Raw genomic sequence first — 20,400 nt, forward strand, 5'->3', positions numbered from 1 at the left:
ACGTGCGTCACTGTGACTATGTGGTGTTCTGCAAATATAGTCTGTCTTGTCATTCCTACCCTTGGCTTAAGGCTCTGCTGGAGCAGAGGATATTCAGGAAGGCCAAGAGTAGATGTAAACAAGTCTTCAATATATGGACAAAGGATTAATTGCTACAGGGCTGGGAGAGAATGCAGAGTAACACAAAGACAGTACCTTTGTAATGGCAGAATGTTTTCATATTGAGGCGTCTTGTTTATACAGTTTAGCATTCTTATCTCATGGGCCAGATATGTAACTGAGAAATGGGTGTTAAATGACCAGCAGCCATCAATTTCCAATACCAAATGCCATCTTTCAGCTTGACCAGATATGTGATGGCAATGTCAATTCTCTTTTTGACTCAGTCATCCAAAATTAAATGTTTGAGGTTAATCAATTTTAAGACAGTCATAGGGAATGTGCTGTCCTCGTGTGTGTGTGTGTGTGTGTGTGTATTTTTTCCGTAATGCTCTGACAATATGTTCAGGACATGCTACCCCAAAGTATGGAAACTTGGCATAATTAACATTTTAAGCTGAAGGAATTTTAGAAACCAAATGTGTAGGAAGGACTTTCTCACCTTTCCCTGAAACAGGTCATAAAACCTGGGAAGGGCTTTTTGACCTTCTGCTGAAGCAAGTAACAAAACCCTCATATAAGAGCTGCTATGCTTTACCCAGAAGAAAAGATCTCCATCTCTGAAGACACAGGGACACTGAATGAACAGCCCTTGCTGTTTTCCCCCGTTTATTACAGTTAGCTGACACCTTTTGGTCCCATTACATTTCTCCATGATCCTTCACTCTTCATCAAACCAGCAAAAAAATACTCAGGTTTAACTGTTTCTTTTAGGCTTTGTTTTCTTGTGAAGACTCATGTCACATAAAACATATAGTAAATCAACTTGCATGCTTTACTCTCATTAATCTGTCCTTGTTACAGGGGTACAAGCAAAGGAATGAGAAGGGTAGAAGTTTCTGGCAATGAGAAGGGGACAGGTGGGACACTTCCCTCTGGAGTCTGAGGTGGGATTCTGGAAAACAGACATAAGCCTGTGCAAGGTGAGAATTTTCACCAAAGTCAGCTGTCCCAGATCTCTGTTAGAAGTTCCTGGTCAAGAGAAGAAAGTAAAACCTCCTTGTCCCTTATTTCCCCAATGCAGATGGATAGGAAAAAAATCACAAAATTCGTTATCTAGATTGTGACTAGTTTGGTTTCGTGGTGCCCATTGGTTATCGATCCTTTCCCTCCCAGGAGCAGCTATTGCTTTTCTGTTTCTGTCATTTTGTGTCAAGAATCTGTGTCACGTTTTCCACTTGACGGGACATACAAGTGGTTGGTTCTTGGGTGTGCGGGCAGCCAACCATCAGGCTGGGGGGCTGTGGGAACACAGCTGGACAGACATGTGGGGTGCAACCCATTTGCAGCTAACATCTACTGCCAGCTCTCAGGGGGATTATCTGGGCCTGCCTTTCTTTTGGCTACCTTTGAGAGTGGTGTGGCATCTTCAGAGGGCTACATTTTTTGCACCCTCTTTGAAGATGCCTCTGCATTTATGGGTAACTCATAAAAGTCTTATGGATTCGGTTTTTTTCCTTTTTCCTTCATTTTTTCTTTTCTTATTTTTTACCTTTCTCCACCTTTTTTCTCTTTTTCTTTTTGTCATGCCAGACACATAATGATGTCATAACAAGGACTGAGGGAGGCCCATCTCACACATGAATATGAAAGCCCTATCACCATATCAATAAAGAACCATGAAAGAATCTATGGATTTTGGTTCCAAGTCTCTTGTAATGGGTACATTTTTTTTTTTAATGGGACTGTGCTATCAGGAATATTTACCTTTTCTCTTGACCAAAACCTGATAAGATATTTGAAAAAATTTATATATGTTTGAGATGGTGTCTTGCTGTGTCACCCAGGCTGGAGTGCAGTGGTACAATCACAGCTCACTGCAGCCTTGACCTCCTGGGCTCAGGCGATCCTCTCACCTCAGCCTCCTGAGTAGCAGGGACTACAGGAGTATGCCACCACACCCAGCTAATTTTGTCTATTTTTAGTCAAGATGAGGTCTCACTATGTTGCCCAGGCTGGTGTGGCACTCCTGGGCTCAACAAATGCTACTGCCTAGGTTCCCAATGTGCTGGGATTACAGGCATGAGCCACAGCACCTAGCCTGAAAGGACTTTTTAAGACCCCTGTGATCAATAGTTGTCCTAATGGGAAGCTGATAGTTACAGACTAACAGGAACAACTTTTTTTCTTTCTGGCTTTTTTTTTTTTTTTTCTTTTTTAAGACAGAGTCTTACTCTGTCACCCAGGCTGGAGTGCAGTGGCTCGATTTTGGCTCACAGAAACCTCTGCCTCCCAGATTCAGGGAATTCTCCTGCCTCAGCCTCCCGAATAGCTGGGATTACAGGTGTGCACCTCTACGCCCGGCTAACTTTTGTATTTTTAGTAGAGATGGGGTTTTGCCATGTTGGTCAGGCTGGTCTTGAACTCCTGACCTCAGGTGATCTGCCTGTCTCGGCTTCCCAAAGTGCTGGGATTACAGGCGTGAGCCGCCACACCCAGCCAATAGGAACCATTTTCTTAAGGCCTCTCTGTTCTCTCCTTTTGATCCTGATCTTCCCATGAAACTTATCAGTTGACAAAAACCCTTTTCTTGAACCTCTGTTGGCTATATGCTTTCACAACTCTGCTTACCTCCCTCTTTTTGGCATGATTTTGTTAAGGATATTAATTAATTAATTTATTTATTTATTTATTTTTGAGATGGAGTCTCACTCTGTCGCCTAGGCTGGATACAGTGGCGCTATCTTGGCTCACTGCAGCTTCCACCTCCCACCTGGAAGGTGGGATTCTCCTGCCTCAGCCTCCTGAGTAGCTGGGATTACAGGCATGTGCCACCACACCCAGCTAATTTTTGTATTTTTAGTAGAGATGGGGTTTCACCATGTTGGCCAGGCTGCTCTCAAACTCCTGACTTCAAGTGATCCTCCACACGTGGCCTGATTTTGCTAAAGATAATTTGAAGCTTCACTGGCCTCTTTGGGGAATTTAGTATCTCCCCCAGCTGGTTCCTTTAAGACCTCTTCCTTCCCACTCTTTCCATTCTTCCTTCCTACTCTTGCCGCCTTCAATCTTCCATTCGGTTCCCTTGAATCCTGGATATGATCCCTTCAAAATCCTACCTTCTCCATCTCTCTCTCTTCCTCCCCTGTTAGGCTTCTTCTCTTAAACTTTAGTCCACCCTGCTGTCAAGGGACTCAGAGTCCTCCAAAAGTAAGTACCAAGGCTGAAGAGGAACAAAAAGATTATTTGGAAATAGACTGGATATTTTATCCACTCAGATGGGTGGTGGAGACATTCTGATAGCTGTTAGATGTCTTTGCAGTGACTCATTTAAAATTTAGCCCACAGCCTTCAAAAGGGCTTCACAGGGCAAATGAAGATCTTAAAAACCTTCTCCACGAATACTGGTAAAAAGCATTAGGCCTAATATTTAGTAGGTAGCCTTAATTTGTCCCGTTTACCAGGGACAATAGGGAAAAACTATGAAATGGAGAAAATACGAGAGATAATTGTTTTATATAAAACAGTGTATCGTGTTACTGTGTGTTTCTAATTCATGGCTAAGATTTTAGAATGACAGCTAGAAGATCTCTTTTGATATTTGCCTGTACGTTTATGTATGTCTCTATCTGTGTGAAATTTTTCTACCTCTGATGGTATTACCAAATTAATTAATAAAATATCTTAAAAGAAAATTGCATGGCACGGTGGCTCATGCCTGTAATTCCAACACTTTGGGAAGCTGAGGCGAGTGGATAACCTGAGGTCAGGAGTTTGAAACCAGCCTGATCAACATGGTGAAACCCCATCTCTACTAAAAATACAAAAATTAGCTGGGCATGGTGGTGGGTGCCTATAATCCCATCTACTTGGGAGGCTGAAGCAGGAGAATCACTTGAACCTGGGAGGCAGACGTTGCAGTGAGCTGAGATTGTACCATTGCACTCCAGGCTGGGTAACAGAGCAAGAATCCGTCAAAAAAAAAAAAAAAAAGAAAGAAAGAAAGAAAAGAAAAGAAAGAGAAAGAAAGCAAGAAAGAAAGCAAAAGGAAGGAAGGAAGGAAGGAAGGAAGGAAGGAAGGAAGGAAGGAAGGAAGGAAGGAAGGAAAACTCTACTTGGCTCAATGATACTACCAAATTAATTTATAAAGTTCCTTAAAAGAGGATTTAATTGACTTAAAGGGAAGTAAATGCTGATATAACTAAGTATTCCTAAAACTTCAAAATATAGAAATTAACCCAAACATTATTTTAAGTTCACATAATCTTGTATAGTCTTTGGTAAATAAAGCAAAGACCCCGTCTCAAAAAAAAAAAAAAAAAAAAGGCCATTTTGAGACTTTGTCTCAAAAAAAAAAAAAAGGCCATTACACACCTGTAATCCCAACACTTAAGGAGGCCACGGCGGGCAGATCACTTGAGGCCAGGAGTCCCAGGCTAGCCTGGCCAACATAGCAAGACCCTATCTCTACTAAAAATACCAACATTAGCCAAGCGTGATGGTGCATGCCTGTAATCCCAGCTACTGGGGAGGCTGAGTCACAAGAAGTGTTTGAACCCAGGAGGTGGAGGTTGCAGTGAGCCAAGATCGTGCCACTGCACTGCAGCCTGGGTGACAGAATGAGACTCTGTATCAAAAAAAATAAAAAAAATAATAATTTTTTTAAATGGCATTTTATCTATTTCTTCACATGTTGTGATTATTCCTGACAACCCAAAATACATCATGGCTGAGATCCTGATAACAAAAGACAGATTAACAAGAGAAAACATAATATGTTTACTTAATGCAAGTTTTACATGACCTGTGAGTCTTCAGAAATCAAGATACAAAGGCCAAGGGATAGGTGTTTTTGTTTGTTTGTTTGTTTTGTTTTGTTTTGAGACAGAGTCTCATGCTGTCACCCAGGCTGGACTGCAATGGTGCGATCTCGGTTCACTGCAACCTCCACCTCCCGGGTTCAAGGGATTCTCCTGCCTCAGCCTTCTGAGTAGCTGGGATTGCAGGCTTGTGCCACCACACCCAGCTAATTGTTTTTTTGTATCTTTAGTAGAGATGGGGTTTCACCATGTTGGTCAGGCTGGTCTTGAACTCGTGGTCTTTTGATCCATCCGCCTCAGCCTCCCAAAGTACTGGGATTACAGGCGCGAGCCACTGTGCCTGGCGGGATAGGTGTATTTTTATGGACAGTTTTGAAGAAATAGCTTTGGGAACAAAGGGTATCATCTAATAGTAATTATCTGGGGAGAAATTCATAAGACCTGTTTGTTCAGATCTTTGTTGGCATCCAGGTATAGGGCAGAACTCCTCCGAAATAAGGGTCTCATTATGACCTACTTTCAGGACAGGTAGGGCAGCTAATTCTTTTATGACCTGTTTCAAGGGAGAAAAGTGGGAGCAAGTCAGAGAGTGACCTTCCTGCTTCTGTGGTTTTCTCAATTTCCTTCAGCTTAAAATACTCAGTATGCAAGGGCACTGCAGTTGGGGATATCCTTTTTTTTTTTTTTTTTTGAAATGCAGTCTCAATCTCGCCCAGGCTGGAGTGCAGAGGTGCAATGTCAGCTCACTGCAATCTCTGCCTCCCGGGTTCAAGTGATTCTCCTGCCTCAGTCTCCCGAGTAGCTGGGACTACAGGCATGCACCACCACACCTGGCTAATTTTTGTATTTTCAGTAGAGACGGGGTTTCAGCATGTTAGCCAGGCTGGTTTCAAACTCCTGACCTCAGGTGATCCACCCGCCTCGGCCTCCCAAAGTGCTGAGATTACAGATGTGAGCCACCACGCCCGGCCGGGGATATCCTATTCTGATCCCCTGCACTACCTACGAAAAAACAACATGAACGTGTAGGGATGCACATTCAGTATGGAGGAAATGAAGCCCAGAGGAGTGGGTCTTTGCATGATTGATCCACAATCCCGTCCCTGGTTCACCTCTCTAAAGAATTCATGTTAGGGCCAGGCACAATGGCTCACACCTGTAATCCCAGCACTTTGGGAGGCCGAGGCAGGTGGATCACGAGGTCAGGAGTTTGAGACCAGCCTGGGCAAGACGGTGAAACCCGTCTCTACTAAAAATACAAAAATTAGCCGGACATGGTGGCAGGTGCCTGTAATCCCAGGAGGCGGAGGTTGCAGTGAGTCGACATTGTGCCACTGCATTCTAGCCTGGGCAGTAGAGCAAGACTCCATCTCAAAAAAACAATTTAAAAAAAGTCATTTCTAATATACTTCTCATTTTATTTTACGGTAAAATATATGTAACCTAAAATTTACCTTTTTTAACCATTTTAAGTGTACAGTTCATTGACATTAACTAATAAAATGATTAATATTTTGTATATTGTTGGGATTACATTATACTTGGCTCTTACTTTCTCTACTGTCCTATGACTTAATATAAGTCCTCTGGTCAGTCCATCTGCGAGCCTGGGGCGTCCTCTCTCCCTGTCTCCACCCTCCCTCTTTCCCAGACCCTATGCCTCCTGGCAACATCCAGTGACCTCCCCAGTGGACACAGACCATCCTCACTCATTCGGCTTCCTGGCATGCAGACCTCATAGGCTGGGGTACCATTTCAAGGAACAAGAGGCCTCCCTGGTCTATCCCAGGTCTGATGCCTGTCCTCTTCGCCCCCAAAGGCAGCTATTCCATCTATCATTTAATTCTAGGTTACATTTTTCTGAATCTCCAATGTACACAAATCTCGGAGAATGTGAGAACTTCATCTAAGCTGTTTACCTGTGAGCCTGCCTCGGCCTCCCAAAGTGCTGGGATTACAGGTGTGAGCCACCACACCGAACCCAGACCTAATATAATACATGGACTGATGCTGATGCCCACAGACAAAGTTCAAGTCAGTATTAAGACCTCAGTGAGGCCAGGTGCGGTGGCTTATGCTGGTAATCTCGGCACTTTGGGAGGCCAAGGCGGGAGCATAACCTGAGGTCAGGAGTTCGAGAGCAGCCTGGCCAACATGGTGAAACCTTGTCTCTACTAAAAATACAAACATTAACCGGGCATGGTGGCACACGCCTGTAATCCCAGCTACATGGGAGCCTGAGGTAGGAGAATTACTTGAACCTGAGAGGCAGAGGTTGCGGTGAGCTGAGATCGTGCCACTGGACTCCAGTCTTGGCAACAGAGCAAGACTCTGTCTCAAAACAAACAAACAAAAACCTCAGTGTGTGCTCGTGGGGATGTATTGCTATAGGACCAGAAGATGATACAAGGAACAAAGGAGACGATAAGATGGAGAAAGGACATTTAAGGGGTCAGCAACTATGCCAATTGCTTTGAGATGACAATGATACTTAACGATTAAAAGCCAGTTTGACGGTCTCTGATTATGTCACTTTACATCCCATTCCTGCCACTTTGGGTAGGGTCCCAAGTAAAGAGATTGCGGCCACAGTTAGTCTTACTTTGTTCACATCTAACATGTGAAGAAGAAATGTAACATTAGGGGTTTTGGAAAATGGAAATCACAAATGCATGTGAGAAATCACTAAAATGAATGATAATTTTAATTGAGTCCCTTTTCAGGTGTGCAACTCTGCTCAAAGTCACTGTCATAAATGATGTCATGTCACAGCTAACGTGTGCTATGGCTGAACCCATCTGATAGCTGACTGAACATCAGATGGGTCTCTCCTGAAGAAAATGGTAAAGCCTGACACTGAACCTACCATTTTACTGACAGGAATGTAAGTGGAACAGGGACAATCCTCACCTGGAGAAGTGCCCCACGTGGCTGCTAGCTGTGTGGAGATTTGATGGGAGTCCCAATTACCTTCGTCAAAGTATCTGTTAAAGAAAAATAATTTTCAATGATACTTGTTAATGCACAGTAAGGAAAACTTTATTCAGGACCACTGCAACAGATTTAGGGACTGCCGTAATGGGACCGTGCAGTGTGGGAGAGAGTTAGACTCAACTCTTTAAGTAACTCTAAGTACAGCATGGGCAAGTGGCAATTTATGCCCAAGGAATAGGGTGGGGACTAGTGGTTGGAAAATTACTAAGAATTAACATCGGGGCAAGAGGGATTCTGGCTAAACTGATCTAACAGGATTCTCGCTGAAGACAAGCTGGGATGATCACTTAAGGGATGGTGGAGGATGAGGAACCTGATAAGATATTGAAGGTGATCAGTTATCTAAGGTGGGGGTCTTGCTAAACTAACGTAGCAGTGTTCTTGCTAAAACTACATTTTACAAGAAAGTGCATGGATGGAGTTAGGAGAACGTTCCACAGCCTGACTAATGTTTGGTTAAGAAGAGAATTTTTGACACATCCTCCAAAATTGGAGAAAGAGAAGTGAGGCTATCCACTGAGAATGCAGAAACAGAAACCAGACAGGTGCTGGATCCATGAGGACATTCTTCAACTTTGAAGAAGGGTTCTGGTCTGTTCACACTATTATTTTTAAATACATATGAAAAATAAACTAATTTCATCTGTATGGAGTTGTAGTAATTGTGTTCTATATCCTGATAGTAAAAATATGGCCATGCAACAGGTGGACAACACTCTAATAACAATACTCACACCCCAGACACACACACACACACACACACACACACACACACGGCCTCAGATTCCTTCCTTGAAAATCCTTCCTTCTCATCAGCCTCTGCTCTCTCCACTGGCTTGCCTGTCCCTTTTTGGTTTTAGGTGTGGGAAATGATACAATGTTGCAGAGATGTGGGAAAGACTCAGGCAAGGAAAATAGAGAGTAGCAAAACAGGGAATGAAAGCAAAATGTTTAAATTATTCAAACAAATTTATAAATGAGGTGATACATATTTACAAACGTAAAACTGTTTCCAAGCCTATGTAGAAAAATGAGCCAAAGATAATCATGCCATCTCACCAGGTGAGAAGTTTCCAAAAGCAATTTGGCAATGTCTAGGAAGATTTTAAAGAACACCTTTTGACCCTATTGTTAGAGAAGCAGGAGCCGGTTAGAGTCAAAGTAATGGCATTTTAAGTTCAGCTCCATCTTGAGATTAACTAAGGCACATTCCTTGCTGGTCACAACCCATAGTCATGTTTATAATTGAGGAAACAGCTTAACAATACCTAGGCTACTGGTGCAAGGACACACTCCTACAACACAAAATCCAGATGTCCCAATACCCATAACAATATGTGCTTTCAAATTACTTACAGTTATGGCTTTGATGCACTTAATAAAACGTTAAGGACCATTTTCTTTATATCAACAGAATAGTAAATTTTGTCATGCTGTCAACCCACCTCCAGGTAGACACAGCTTAGTTTAGTCTTTACATAGACAAGACGCTTACATAAGAAAAACTTAAATACAAGGCATTTCTCGTCTTGCTGTCTGAGGATGCTGTGCTCTATAGTCGAGTAGCTTTCAATAAACTCTCTCTTTCCAGTGCACTCTGCGTCTCACCTTGATTTCCTTCCTGCTAGAGATCCAAGAACCCACTTTCGGGGTCTGGGTCGGGGTCCCTTTTTCTGGCAACACTATGAGTCTCCCCTACAAACATTTTGACATTGGCTTAGTTATGTTTAGGCATGATTATTCCAACATTGTTTCTCATACCAAAATAAGAAAAAAAATACATAAAAGTATAATAGTAAATGGAAAGTAACTGTGGCCTATGAATATGAAATACTACGGAAAGTTTTAAGAGAACAAAATTTAAAAGAATCCAAAACAAAGCCATCCACACCAAATTATCCAAGGCTTCAGAAGATCATGCTGGTGTATACACCAGCACAGTGGTGAGAAACGTGGTCTGTGCAAAGCAAGGATGGGCTAAGTGTCATGACATCAATACTTTATGCCTTCCTGAATTTGTACCCAATCTCTCCTTTCCTCTCTGTGCATTTATACTACACAATGCATACCTTTACACCAAGTCTTACTTAAATTATGAAAAACACTATCAATACCAGGAATATACTACACCCTTTTTGTTTGTTTGTGTTTTGAGACAGGGGCTTGCTGTTTCACCCTGGCTGAAGTGCAATGGATCCATCATGCCTCACTGCAGCTCAACCTTCTGGGCTCAAGCGATCCTCCCACCTCAGCCTCTAAAGTAGCTGGGACCACAGGCATGTGCCACCATGCCTGACATGTATACACACGCACACACACACACACACATACACACATACACATATATACACACACAAAATTTTTTTTTTTTTTTTTTTTTTTTTGGTAGAGGCAGGGTTTTGCCATGTTGCCCAGGCTGGTCTTGAACTCCTGAGCTCAAGCAATCTTGCTGCCTCGGCCTACCAAAATGCTGGGATTACAGGCATGAGCCACCATGCCCAGCCCTACATTCTTTTTTTCTTTTTCTTCTTTTTTTTAGACAGAGTGGTGCTCTGTTGCCCCGGCTGGAGTGCAGTGACATGATCTCAGCTCACTGCAACCTCCACCTCCCAGGCTCAAGCGATTCTCGTGCCTCAGTCTCCCGAGTAGCTGAGACTACAGGCATGAGCCACCATGCCCGGCCAATTTTTGTATTTTTAATAGAGACCAGGTTTCGCCATGTTGGCCAGGCTGGTCTTGAATTCCTGACCTCAAATAATACACCTGCCTCAGCCTCCCAAAATGCTGGAATTACAGGCATGAGCCACTGAGCCCAGCTTCAGCCCTACGTTCTTGATAAATACTAGTAGTAACTAATATTATTATAATCACATAGTGAATATAATAAAACATATATCCACAAAGAAGCACAGATATAATTGCACATATATTTTTCAAGGCTTTATCTGAAATAAGAGCATAAGATATTGCCAGTGATGCCTGTTATTATTCAAAGTGCAATTGCAGGTGTGCAGCCTGGTAGAGGATGCAGGGACAGAGGTTGGAGTGCAATGGTCAAGAGTGGAGTGTTTTTTTTGAGGAGGGAGGGATTATAAAACTGGCCCTGAGCCATCTATACCCAGTGGGTGTGCCCAGCTTCAGCCCCTGTGGGCTACTGTCCTCCCAGACAGCCAGATGACCTTTCCACACTGCACTAGGGTGAGCCCGAGGCTCTGGCCAAGGTGCCTTTCCTACAGGCTTTGTGTATGTACAGGGCTGTGCGTGCTAATGGGGCATATCTTGGCAGAGACCGTCCACCACAGATCATCCAAGGAATATGCTTGGCCTCTCTGCGTAGTTGGCTGCAAAGCCTCTGATTTCAAATTTCCCTGGCTTCCTTCTTGACTATCCAGAAGTTGGAATTTCACAGTACAGATGGTACTCAATTTAAGATGGTTCAATTTACAATTTTTCAACTTTATGATGGTATGAAAGTGATAAGCGTTCAGTAGAAACTGAACTTTGAGAATTACACAACCATTCTGTTTTTCACTTTCAGTATTCAATGAGTTACATGAGATACTCAACACTTTATTATAAAATACACTTTGTGTTTGATGATTTTGCCCAACCATAGGCTAATGTGGTTTGAGCACATTCAAGTGCTCAAGGCTGGGCCAAGCAATGATATTCAATAGATTAGGTATATTAAATGCATTTCAGCTTACTCTATATATATATATATATATATATATTTTTTTTTTTTTTTTTTTTTTTTATTTTTGAGACGGAGTCTCGCTCTGTCACCCAGGCTGGAGTGCAGTGGTGTGATCTCGGCTCACTGCAACATCTGCCTCCTGGGTTCAAGCGATTCTTCTCCCTCAGCCTCCTGAGTAGCTAGGATTACAGATGCACACCACCATGTCCAGCTAATTTTTGTATTTTTAGTAGAGATGGGGTTTAACTGTGTTGGTCAGGCTGGTCTCGCACTCCTGACCTTATGATCCGCCTGCCTCAGCCTCCCAAAGTACTAGAATGACAGGCGTGAGCCACTGCACCCCGCCAATTTAAAATATTTTCAATTTATGGTAGGTTTATTGGGGACATAACCCCATTGTAAGTCGAGGAGCATCTGTGCTATGAAAGTGGAAGAAATCATGCACTCTTAGTCTCTGTAACAGTATTCATTGTCAAAATTTTTGAATATCATTAAAAATCATGCTTGCTAAAATGCTGCAAGTACAATGACCACATAAACTTTAGGTAATATTTTTTTCTTCCCTTTTAGCCAAACTTTATGTAAGACATTTACCTTCAAAAATAAATTTCAGTTAAAATCTGAATCTAGGGTGACTGAATTTTTTTTTAAAGGCTTTGTAGCAAAAACAAAAGTTAGAGATTATGGGCCTGGAAAGTACAAACAAATGAATCTACTTTTTTTTTTTTTTTTTTTTTTTTTGAGGCGGAGTCTCGCTCTGTCGCCCAGGCTGGAGTGCAGTGGCCGGATCTCAGCTCACTGCAAGCTCCGCCTCCCGGGTTCCCGTCATTCTCCTGCCTCAGCCTCCCGAGTAGCTGGGACTACAGGCGCCCGCCACCTCGCCCGGCTAGTTTTTTGTATTTTTTAGTAGAGACGGGGTTTCACCGTGTTAGCCAGGATGGTCTTGATCTCCTGACCTCGTGATCCGCCCGCCTCGGCCTCCCAAAGTGCTGGGATTACAGGCTTGAGCCACCGCGCCCGGCCTGAATCTACTTTTGTATTTAATATTTAATCATTTGCACATAGAAGAACATAAAAATTCAAAACCAATTACCAGGACACGTACAGCTTGGAGAAATGATCCACTGAGGATATGAAGAGGCAGCTAGAATGTGGTTAGGGAGAGGCCTTCGTAGCCTACTCTGAGAGCATCAGGGGAAGGTGGAAGTGGATGAGGCGAAGGCCGTCAATTGAAAACACATGGCCACTTCAGAGAAGACGCGGATGAGGAGAAGGCTGTCAATTGAAAACACATGGCCACTTCAGATAAGAAGCGGATGACGAGAAGACCGTCAATTGAAAACACATGGCCACTTCAGATAAGAAGCGGATGACGAGAAGACCGTCAATTGAAAACACATGGCCACTTCAGATAGGCAGGATATCTTGTTCTGCCTCTATCTCTCTTCTGCCTGCCCAGGATCTGATCCTAAAGCCAGGCTTTGTTTTGGCACCTTCAGACGAAAGACTTGACAATTATACATACAGTGTTCCTAAAACTGATACACCAAATAAAGCAGAGGAATAGTTAATAAACCCAGAACTCATGAATATGGCATGAAATGACTTCAAAATCTAGATATGCTTTATGTAATTGTTAATATATCCACGGTTCTTCGATTTTTAAATTATCAGGCCTATGCTGGAACACAATGACTTTTTAAATTTTTGTTTGAGTCAGCTACGGTGCCTTACTGTGATCTCTCTCTCTTTCGAGATGGAGTTTCGCTCTTGTTGCGCAGGCTGGAGTGCAGTGGTACAATCTCGGCTCACCGCAACCTCTGCCTCCCAGGTTCAAGCAATTCTCCTGTCTCAGCCTCCCAAGTAGCTGGGATTACAGGCGCCCACCACCAGGCCCAGCTAATTGTTTTTGTGTGTGTGTGTTTTTAGTAGAGACGGGTTTCACCATGTTGGCCAGGCTGTTCTGGAACTCCTGACCTCAGGTGATCCGCCCGCCTTGGCCTCCCAAAGTGCTGAGATTACAGGCATGAGCCACCACACTCGGCCCTTACTGTGACTTTTTAAACCACACTCTTCTGATAGCAATAAAAATCACCTCCATACGCTTGAATTCCCTCTTGACTGCATTACCTGGGGCAGCAGTATCTTTTCATGCTCTGAATACCTGCCTATCTTCCAGGCAGAGCAGAGAACTTGCCCTGTGGAGGCTCCATTTTTTTCAGTTCATAAAAATGAAATGTAAAGTTGCATCAACCGTCATTATTCAAATGTCATACGGGGACAGCAAATATGATTTTGTTTTTCTGAAGATTAAAATTCTTTGGGACCAGGCGTGGTGGCTTATGCCTGTAATCCCAGCACTGTGGGAGGCCATGGTGGGAGGATCACTTGAGTCAAGAAGTTCAAGACCAGCCTGGGCAACGTAGAAAGACCCCGTAGTGAGGCACAAGAATTGCTTGAACCCTGAAGACAGAGGTTGCAGTGAGCCGAGATTGTGCCATTCCACTCCAGCCTGGACAGCAGAGCAAGACTCTGTCTCACAAAAAAAGACATAAATATTGAAATGAATAACTTGGGTTGAATGTCATATTTTATTATTATAAATATGAATTTGTGAGCACATATTAATTTCATATTTTGGCTTCAATTAAAAAGATTCATCAGGCTCCCATTAGGGTTCCATTTTCAGGAAAGATAAAGTATATTCTGCCTTGTCTCTCCTACTGAATATAGCTATAAAACTCGGATAAAACGTACAGAAGAGCTGTTTGAGGACTAAGTAGTAACAGGAAAATGAAGGAATAACACTGGATTGTGAAGTACTACTAAATTGGTGATGAATTTTAACTTTTACCTCTCACTTATCCCCAGGCCTGAACTTAAGACAGGCAGAAACCCGGAAGTGAGTCTGTGGTGCAGACTGAGGGCTCCAGGAAAAGTCTTCTAGTTCAAGGAATGAAAACGGAACTCAGAGTGAAGAATTCCCCTTTCCTCCCATCCCTCCACCACCATCCCCCTCTTTTTGAGACAGGGTCTCACTCTGTCGCCTTTTTCTCCAATCTCTTCTACTCCACCTCTCAGGCCATCCTGTTGTCATGATGACACTGGCTGCTCAGGGGGTTCACAAGAACAAAAACTAAAAGTTAGAAAACCTTTCTCTGCCAGGAATCATTAAAGGTCCAAGACAGTGGGTCCAACTTCATCATTTTCCTTTTTTTCTCTACCCCAGAAGTAGAAAAATAATGGCCAGAGGAGACCAAAGGAAACCAAAATTACCGTGAAGTTATGGAAGGAAAGATGCTTGGGAAATGGACCTCTTGGAGTTGCTGATTAACTCACAGGTTCACCCACTCCTCTCCAACAGCCCAAGTGTGAATGTCACCCAAATTAACATACCAAAGACTTAATTGCCCTAACACCAGACAGAACACTGGGTGGTAGGAAGGTTAGAGAGTATATAATTTTGGTTTTATGGGTCATTCTGTCTCTTTTGCAACTACTGCCATTGTAGCATTAAGGCAGCTATCAGCAATACAAAAATGAACAGCATAGCTGTGTTCCAACAAATATTTATTTAAAAAAGAAAGCAAACACGCTGGGCAGAATTTGACCCTCACGCCATATGCAAACAAAAAAATATGTGACGTTGTTCATTCCAGCACAAGGGTGACAGACATGGTCTCTGCAGAAAGAAGACTGGTTTTGTGTTCACACTTCGCCACTAATTGCTGCTTTGAAAAGGCAAATGCATTTGACGTTTATTTTCTCATCTAAACAATGTTTCATTTCATAGAACACATTACACCTATATTTTCTGGGCTTCAATTAAATGCATAATTTCTTTTTTTTTTCTTTTTTCTTTTTTCTTTTTTTTGTAGAGACAGAATCTCGCTCTGTCCTCCAGGCTAGAGTGCAGTGGCATGATCTGGGCTCACTGCAACCTTCGCCTCCCGGGTTCAAGCAATTCTCCTGCCTCAGCCTCCCGAGTAGCTGGGACTACAGGCAAACACCTTCACGCCCGGCTAATTTATTTTGTATTTTAGTAGAGATGGGATTTCACTGTGTTGCCCATGCTGGTCTCAAACCCCTGAGCTCAGCCAATCTGCCCACCTCCGCCGCCCAAAGTACTAGGATTACAGGCGTGAGCCACCGCGCCAGGCCTAAATGCATAATTTCAAAAGAATACGAGGCAGAAAATAATCACTTAAAAAGTATTAGCTGAAAATAGTATTGTCCTTATGCATTCTGGAGGACTAGCAGCTATTTAAAAAATATATTTGTGAAAATTCTTTCAACCTTGTATAATTTTTCTTAAATTACAAATATTCTATAATGAGATACTAAACTCTGGGTTTTGAAAGTGTGACCTTGAAGCTTCCACAAGTCCTCTCATATTAATGGTATATTACTGGAAAAGATAATAGAGAATATATAGAAAATCTTACGGACAGTACATAAATGATTAAAGTAGTATCTGATTTCTTAAAAATGACAAGTTCAGTATTTTTGAAAAGGATTTCTTTTTTTCAAAGAACGCAAAAAAGAGAAAATTGTTAATATTGAGAGGGAAGGATATACAATTATAGGTCAATGTTTATATAACAAGAGGAGGGGATGTGATAGAAATACCACAATACAAACTTTCACGGGAAAACAACAAGCAAACCCAAGGTTAATGCAAATATAAAGTGCAAGACCAGAACAATTGTACGAAGCCTAGAGAGGAAATTTTTAACGCTTGCGACGGAAGGGAGACTCCTGGCGGCCGCCATAAGCGGAACGGACCCTTGGGGCGCGCGGAAACGGAAACCGGGAGGGGAAGAGGCCTCCCAATTCCGCCTGCGCTGTGCAGGCGCGCAGAAGATCGGTCCCTGCGGGCTGCCGTTCTCCCCAACTGTCAGGTGACCTTCCCATGGCGCACTGCGGGTTTGTCAGCCGCTCGGAACGATGGCGCATTTCCTGCGGGCTGCGTACCCGCGGTGGTCGCCCTAATAGCTATGGTGGCACCAGCGAGACCCGCGGGGCTTTAGGAGCCCCGGACCCGCCACGGAGACTTGCGCGAATACGCTGGATGTCTCTATCAGATTGGAAAACGTTTTAAAGAATAACTTTTCAAGGCTTTAACCTAAGAAGTCCCGTTCATCTTGTGAACTGTAGTGGGACCGAATATATATATGGAAACACACAATTACTCAAGGATTTAATGTGTCACAGTTTAGCGTCAACTAGTTTTACAATCAAATTTACGTGTTTGCCCATGTTAACACAATCGTGTCCATTCATGTTTGTAAGTGAAAGAATCAGCTACTAGCACTCATATAGTCCTTTAACACGTGCACTACTTAACAGCAGGTGACTGGAAAAGTGAGTATGGGCCAGGCTTCCCTGTATCGTTGCTGGGCATTATTAGATTGCATTTTTTTTTTTTTTTTTTTTTTTTTTTTAAGACGGAGTTTCGCTCTGTTGCCCAGGCAGTGGCCCGATCTTGGTTCACCACAACATCCTGCTCCCGGGTTCAAGCGATTCTCCTGCCCCAGCCTCCCGAGTAGCTGGGATTACAGGCGCGTGCCAGTGCGCCCGGCGTTTGTGTGTGTGTGTCTGTGTGTCTGTGTGTGTGTGTTTTGTAAAGATGAGGTTTCACCATGTTGGCCAGTCTGGTCTTGAACTCCTGACCTCAAGTGAGCCACCCGTCTGGGCCTCCCAAAGTACTGGGATTACAGGCGTCAGCCACTGCGCCTGGCCTACGTTACATTATTTAATCCCAGAGCATTTATGCATTATGTTTAAGTTTTTAGGTAAATTGTAAAAATCCTGCTCAAACGAGCAGTCTTTCTTGGTTCCTGGACCCCAACTTTTTTCCTGTACTTATTAAGGTTGCCATTGGTTCCTGTTTCTGTTGATGCTAGATGGCACTGTCAGCACAGGGTTCCTCATTCCCTAAAGCTAGCTAGCACGTGCTTCTGAAGTACAAATAAGGTGACTTCAAGGCATGAAAGCAACCTGGATTTGGAGCTTAAATGTCCTTTTCCAGGTGGAGAGTTTATTATTGAACCAGCATCTTTCATAGGGAGGTCTAACGTGAAGAGTAGATTTTATCTGAAAATACGAAAATTTTCTGTGGCCATTTTTCCTGGACCTCAGGCTATTTTCCCCACCCATACTTTTCCTTTGTTTGTACAGAATCTGAACCTAAGCCTCATATAATTTTTTCTTCAAATGTATGAGACCCAAATTCTCATTTACAATTTCAACAGCTGTGTTCCTAAGTGAGCACACCCTAGCTAATATCTGGAACTACAGAAGATTATAAAATACCAACACATTGACACGACATTAAATATCTTAAAAATCTAGCCCTGGTATATACTTCTAGCTTCCTTCAAGTGTACTGAAATTTGTATATCTATTTCTAGCTTCCTTCAAGTATACTGAAATTGCTGCTCTCCTTGCGATGTCTCAATTTTTTTTGCATTCTCTACACTCCCATTCTCTACGTCAATACTAATGATCTTTTGTATTTATTAGCTCTAATTTACATGGTTTTCAGCTACTTCTTATTCATCTATTAAATCATAAATTGCCGCTTCCAGAAAACCTTCAATTACCATTTAAATTTAGGTTGTATGCTCATGCATTTTGTGGATTTCAATAGAGTAATGCACATTTCCTACTACAGCGTCTTTTTTTTTTTTTTGAGACAGAGTCTCACTCTGTGGCCCAGGCTGGAGTGCAGTAGCGCAGTCTCAGCTCACTGCAACCTCTGCCTTCTGGGCTCAAGCGATTCTCCTGCTTCAGCCTCCTGAGTAGCTCGGATTACAGGTGTGCACCACCACACCCGGCTAATTTTTATATTTGTAGCAGAGAAGAGGTTTCACCATGTTGGCCAGGGTGGTCTCAAACTCCTGAGCTCAGGTGATCTGCTGCCTCAGCTTCCCAAAGTGTTGGGATTACAGGTGTGAGCCACAGCTCCTGGACCTACAGTATCTTTAATCTGATTTTTATTGCCTATTTGTTGAACATCTGCTTGATTTGTGCTTTAAATAAAGGAGAAATGTATTTTGGGTTGTAGATGATATTTATGTGGCTAAAAGAAAAAAAAATGTACACAAGTGATAAAGACATTAGTCAGAAAGACAAATTAAAAACAAAATCATTAAAAGGCAATATTTCTGCTGGGCGCAGTGACTCATGCCTGTAATCCCAGCACTTTGGGAGGCAGAGGCGGGCAAATCATGAAGTCAGGAGATCGAGACCATCCTGACTAACATGGTGAAACCCCGTCTCTACTAAAAATATAAAAAATTAGCCGGGCGTGGTGGCGGGCACCTGTAGTACCAGCTACTCGGGAGGCTGAGGCAGGAGAATGGCATGAACCCGGGAGATGGAGCTTGCAGTGAGCCGAGATTGTGCCACTGCACTCCAGCCTGGGTGACAGAGTGAGACTCCGTCTCAAAAAAAAAAAAAAAGGCAAGATTTGAAGCTGCATAGTGTTAGCAAGTAGAATGAGTGTTGAACACTCCTTATTGTTACAATTTTTTTTTTTTTTGAGACAAAGTCTCACTCCATCGCCCAAGCTGGAGTGCAGTGGCATGATCTCGGCTCACTGCAACCTCTGCTTCCTGGGTTCAAGCGATTCTCCTGCCTCAGCCTCCTGAGTAGCTAGGACTACAAGCATGCGCCACCATGCCAAGCTAGTTTTTGTATCTGTGGTAGAGACGGGGTTTCAGTGTGTTGGTCGGGCTGGTCTCGAACACCTGACCTCAGGTGATCCACCCGCCTTGGCCTCCCAAAGTGCTGGGATTACAGGTGTGAGCTACCACACCCAGCGTAAAATTTTTATTGCTGTAGAGACAGTGTTTCACTATGTTGCCTAGGCCTTTCTCAAACTCCTGGGCTCAAGCAGTCCTCACACCACAGCCACCTAAATTGCTGGGATTTCAGGTGTGAACCACCATGGCTGGTGGAAAACTCCTATACATACATATTTAAGAAAGTTCAATGGGGGGAAAATTGATTTTTCTATCAATGTTCTAGGAAATTGAATATCCTTCTGCAGGGGGAGGAGAAATAAAAATCTGACCTTTGACCCCACATTACATACAAAATGATCACCAGATGGTTCATTGACCTGAACATAAAAACAATTTTATGTAGCATTTAGATTGCAATTGAGAAAAATAATTTCATGTCTATTGTGTAAAGAATGATTTCTGAAACAAGACTTAGGATGTATTTACCATATAGAAGAAAAGATATTCTAACATAGTTGATGTAAATAAAGATTCTGGAGACAGACCAAGTCAAGCTCAGGTTCTTCTGCTCCTTTCCTGTAAGGCTTTAGCTCAGATTCATAACTGGAACTTGGGAGTGGTAATATTGCCTACCTCTTGAAATGTTGTGAGAATTGAATGAACTAATAATACTTAAAACCTGTAGACTAATAGCACATCTATACTAAACACTAAGCCACATTTTCTAATACAGTGTTTTCCAAGGAATTGAAATAGTTATTATTTGAGTCAATTGTAAAATGCATCATTATTTTATGTCACAATAAAGGAGTAAATTCGTAGACTATTGCACAAATACATCTTATCACTTAGAATTTTATATTATTACTGAAAAATCAACTACTATAAATGTAGGTATTAGTCTTACATCACTTCTGTGATGACAAAGATGGAAAATATAAGCAGAATACACTAACAACAGCATTCCTAAAATTCCCGTCACTCAGATCAAACTCTTCGGAGTCACCTTCTACACATCTTGTCCATGATTTCCCCCATG

The 20,400-nt window shown here is 42.7% G+C and overlaps 1 long non-coding RNA gene and 1 other non-coding gene across 17 annotated transcripts in view; both read right to left on the minus strand.

Annotated features, from left to right (window-relative positions):
• LOC119623586 (uncharacterized) overlaps nucleotides 1–20,400 on the minus strand; it is a 406,106-nt gene that overhangs the window by 41,039 nt on the left and 344,667 nt on the right. For all 16 annotated transcript variants that reach the window (XR_012091421.1, XR_012091423.1, XR_012091418.1 and 13 more), the window contains one exon: nucleotides 7,830–7,903. This is a non-coding gene — a long non-coding RNA (uncharacterized lncRNA). The remainder of the gene's footprint in view (nucleotides 1–7,829; nucleotides 7,904–20,400) is intronic.
• On the minus strand, nucleotides 1,687–1,788 carry LOC119619531 (small nucleolar RNA U13). Its single transcript, XR_005235996.1, has one exon. It is a non-coding gene; the product is annotated as a small nucleolar RNA U13 (small nucleolar RNA).

Source organism: Chlorocebus sabaeus, chromosome 26 (genome assembly GCF_047675955.1).
Source record: "Chlorocebus sabaeus isolate Y175 chromosome 26, mChlSab1.0.hap1, whole genome shotgun sequence".
In the NCBI taxonomy this organism is placed as follows: Eukaryota; Metazoa; Chordata; class Mammalia; order Primates; family Cercopithecidae; genus Chlorocebus; species Chlorocebus sabaeus.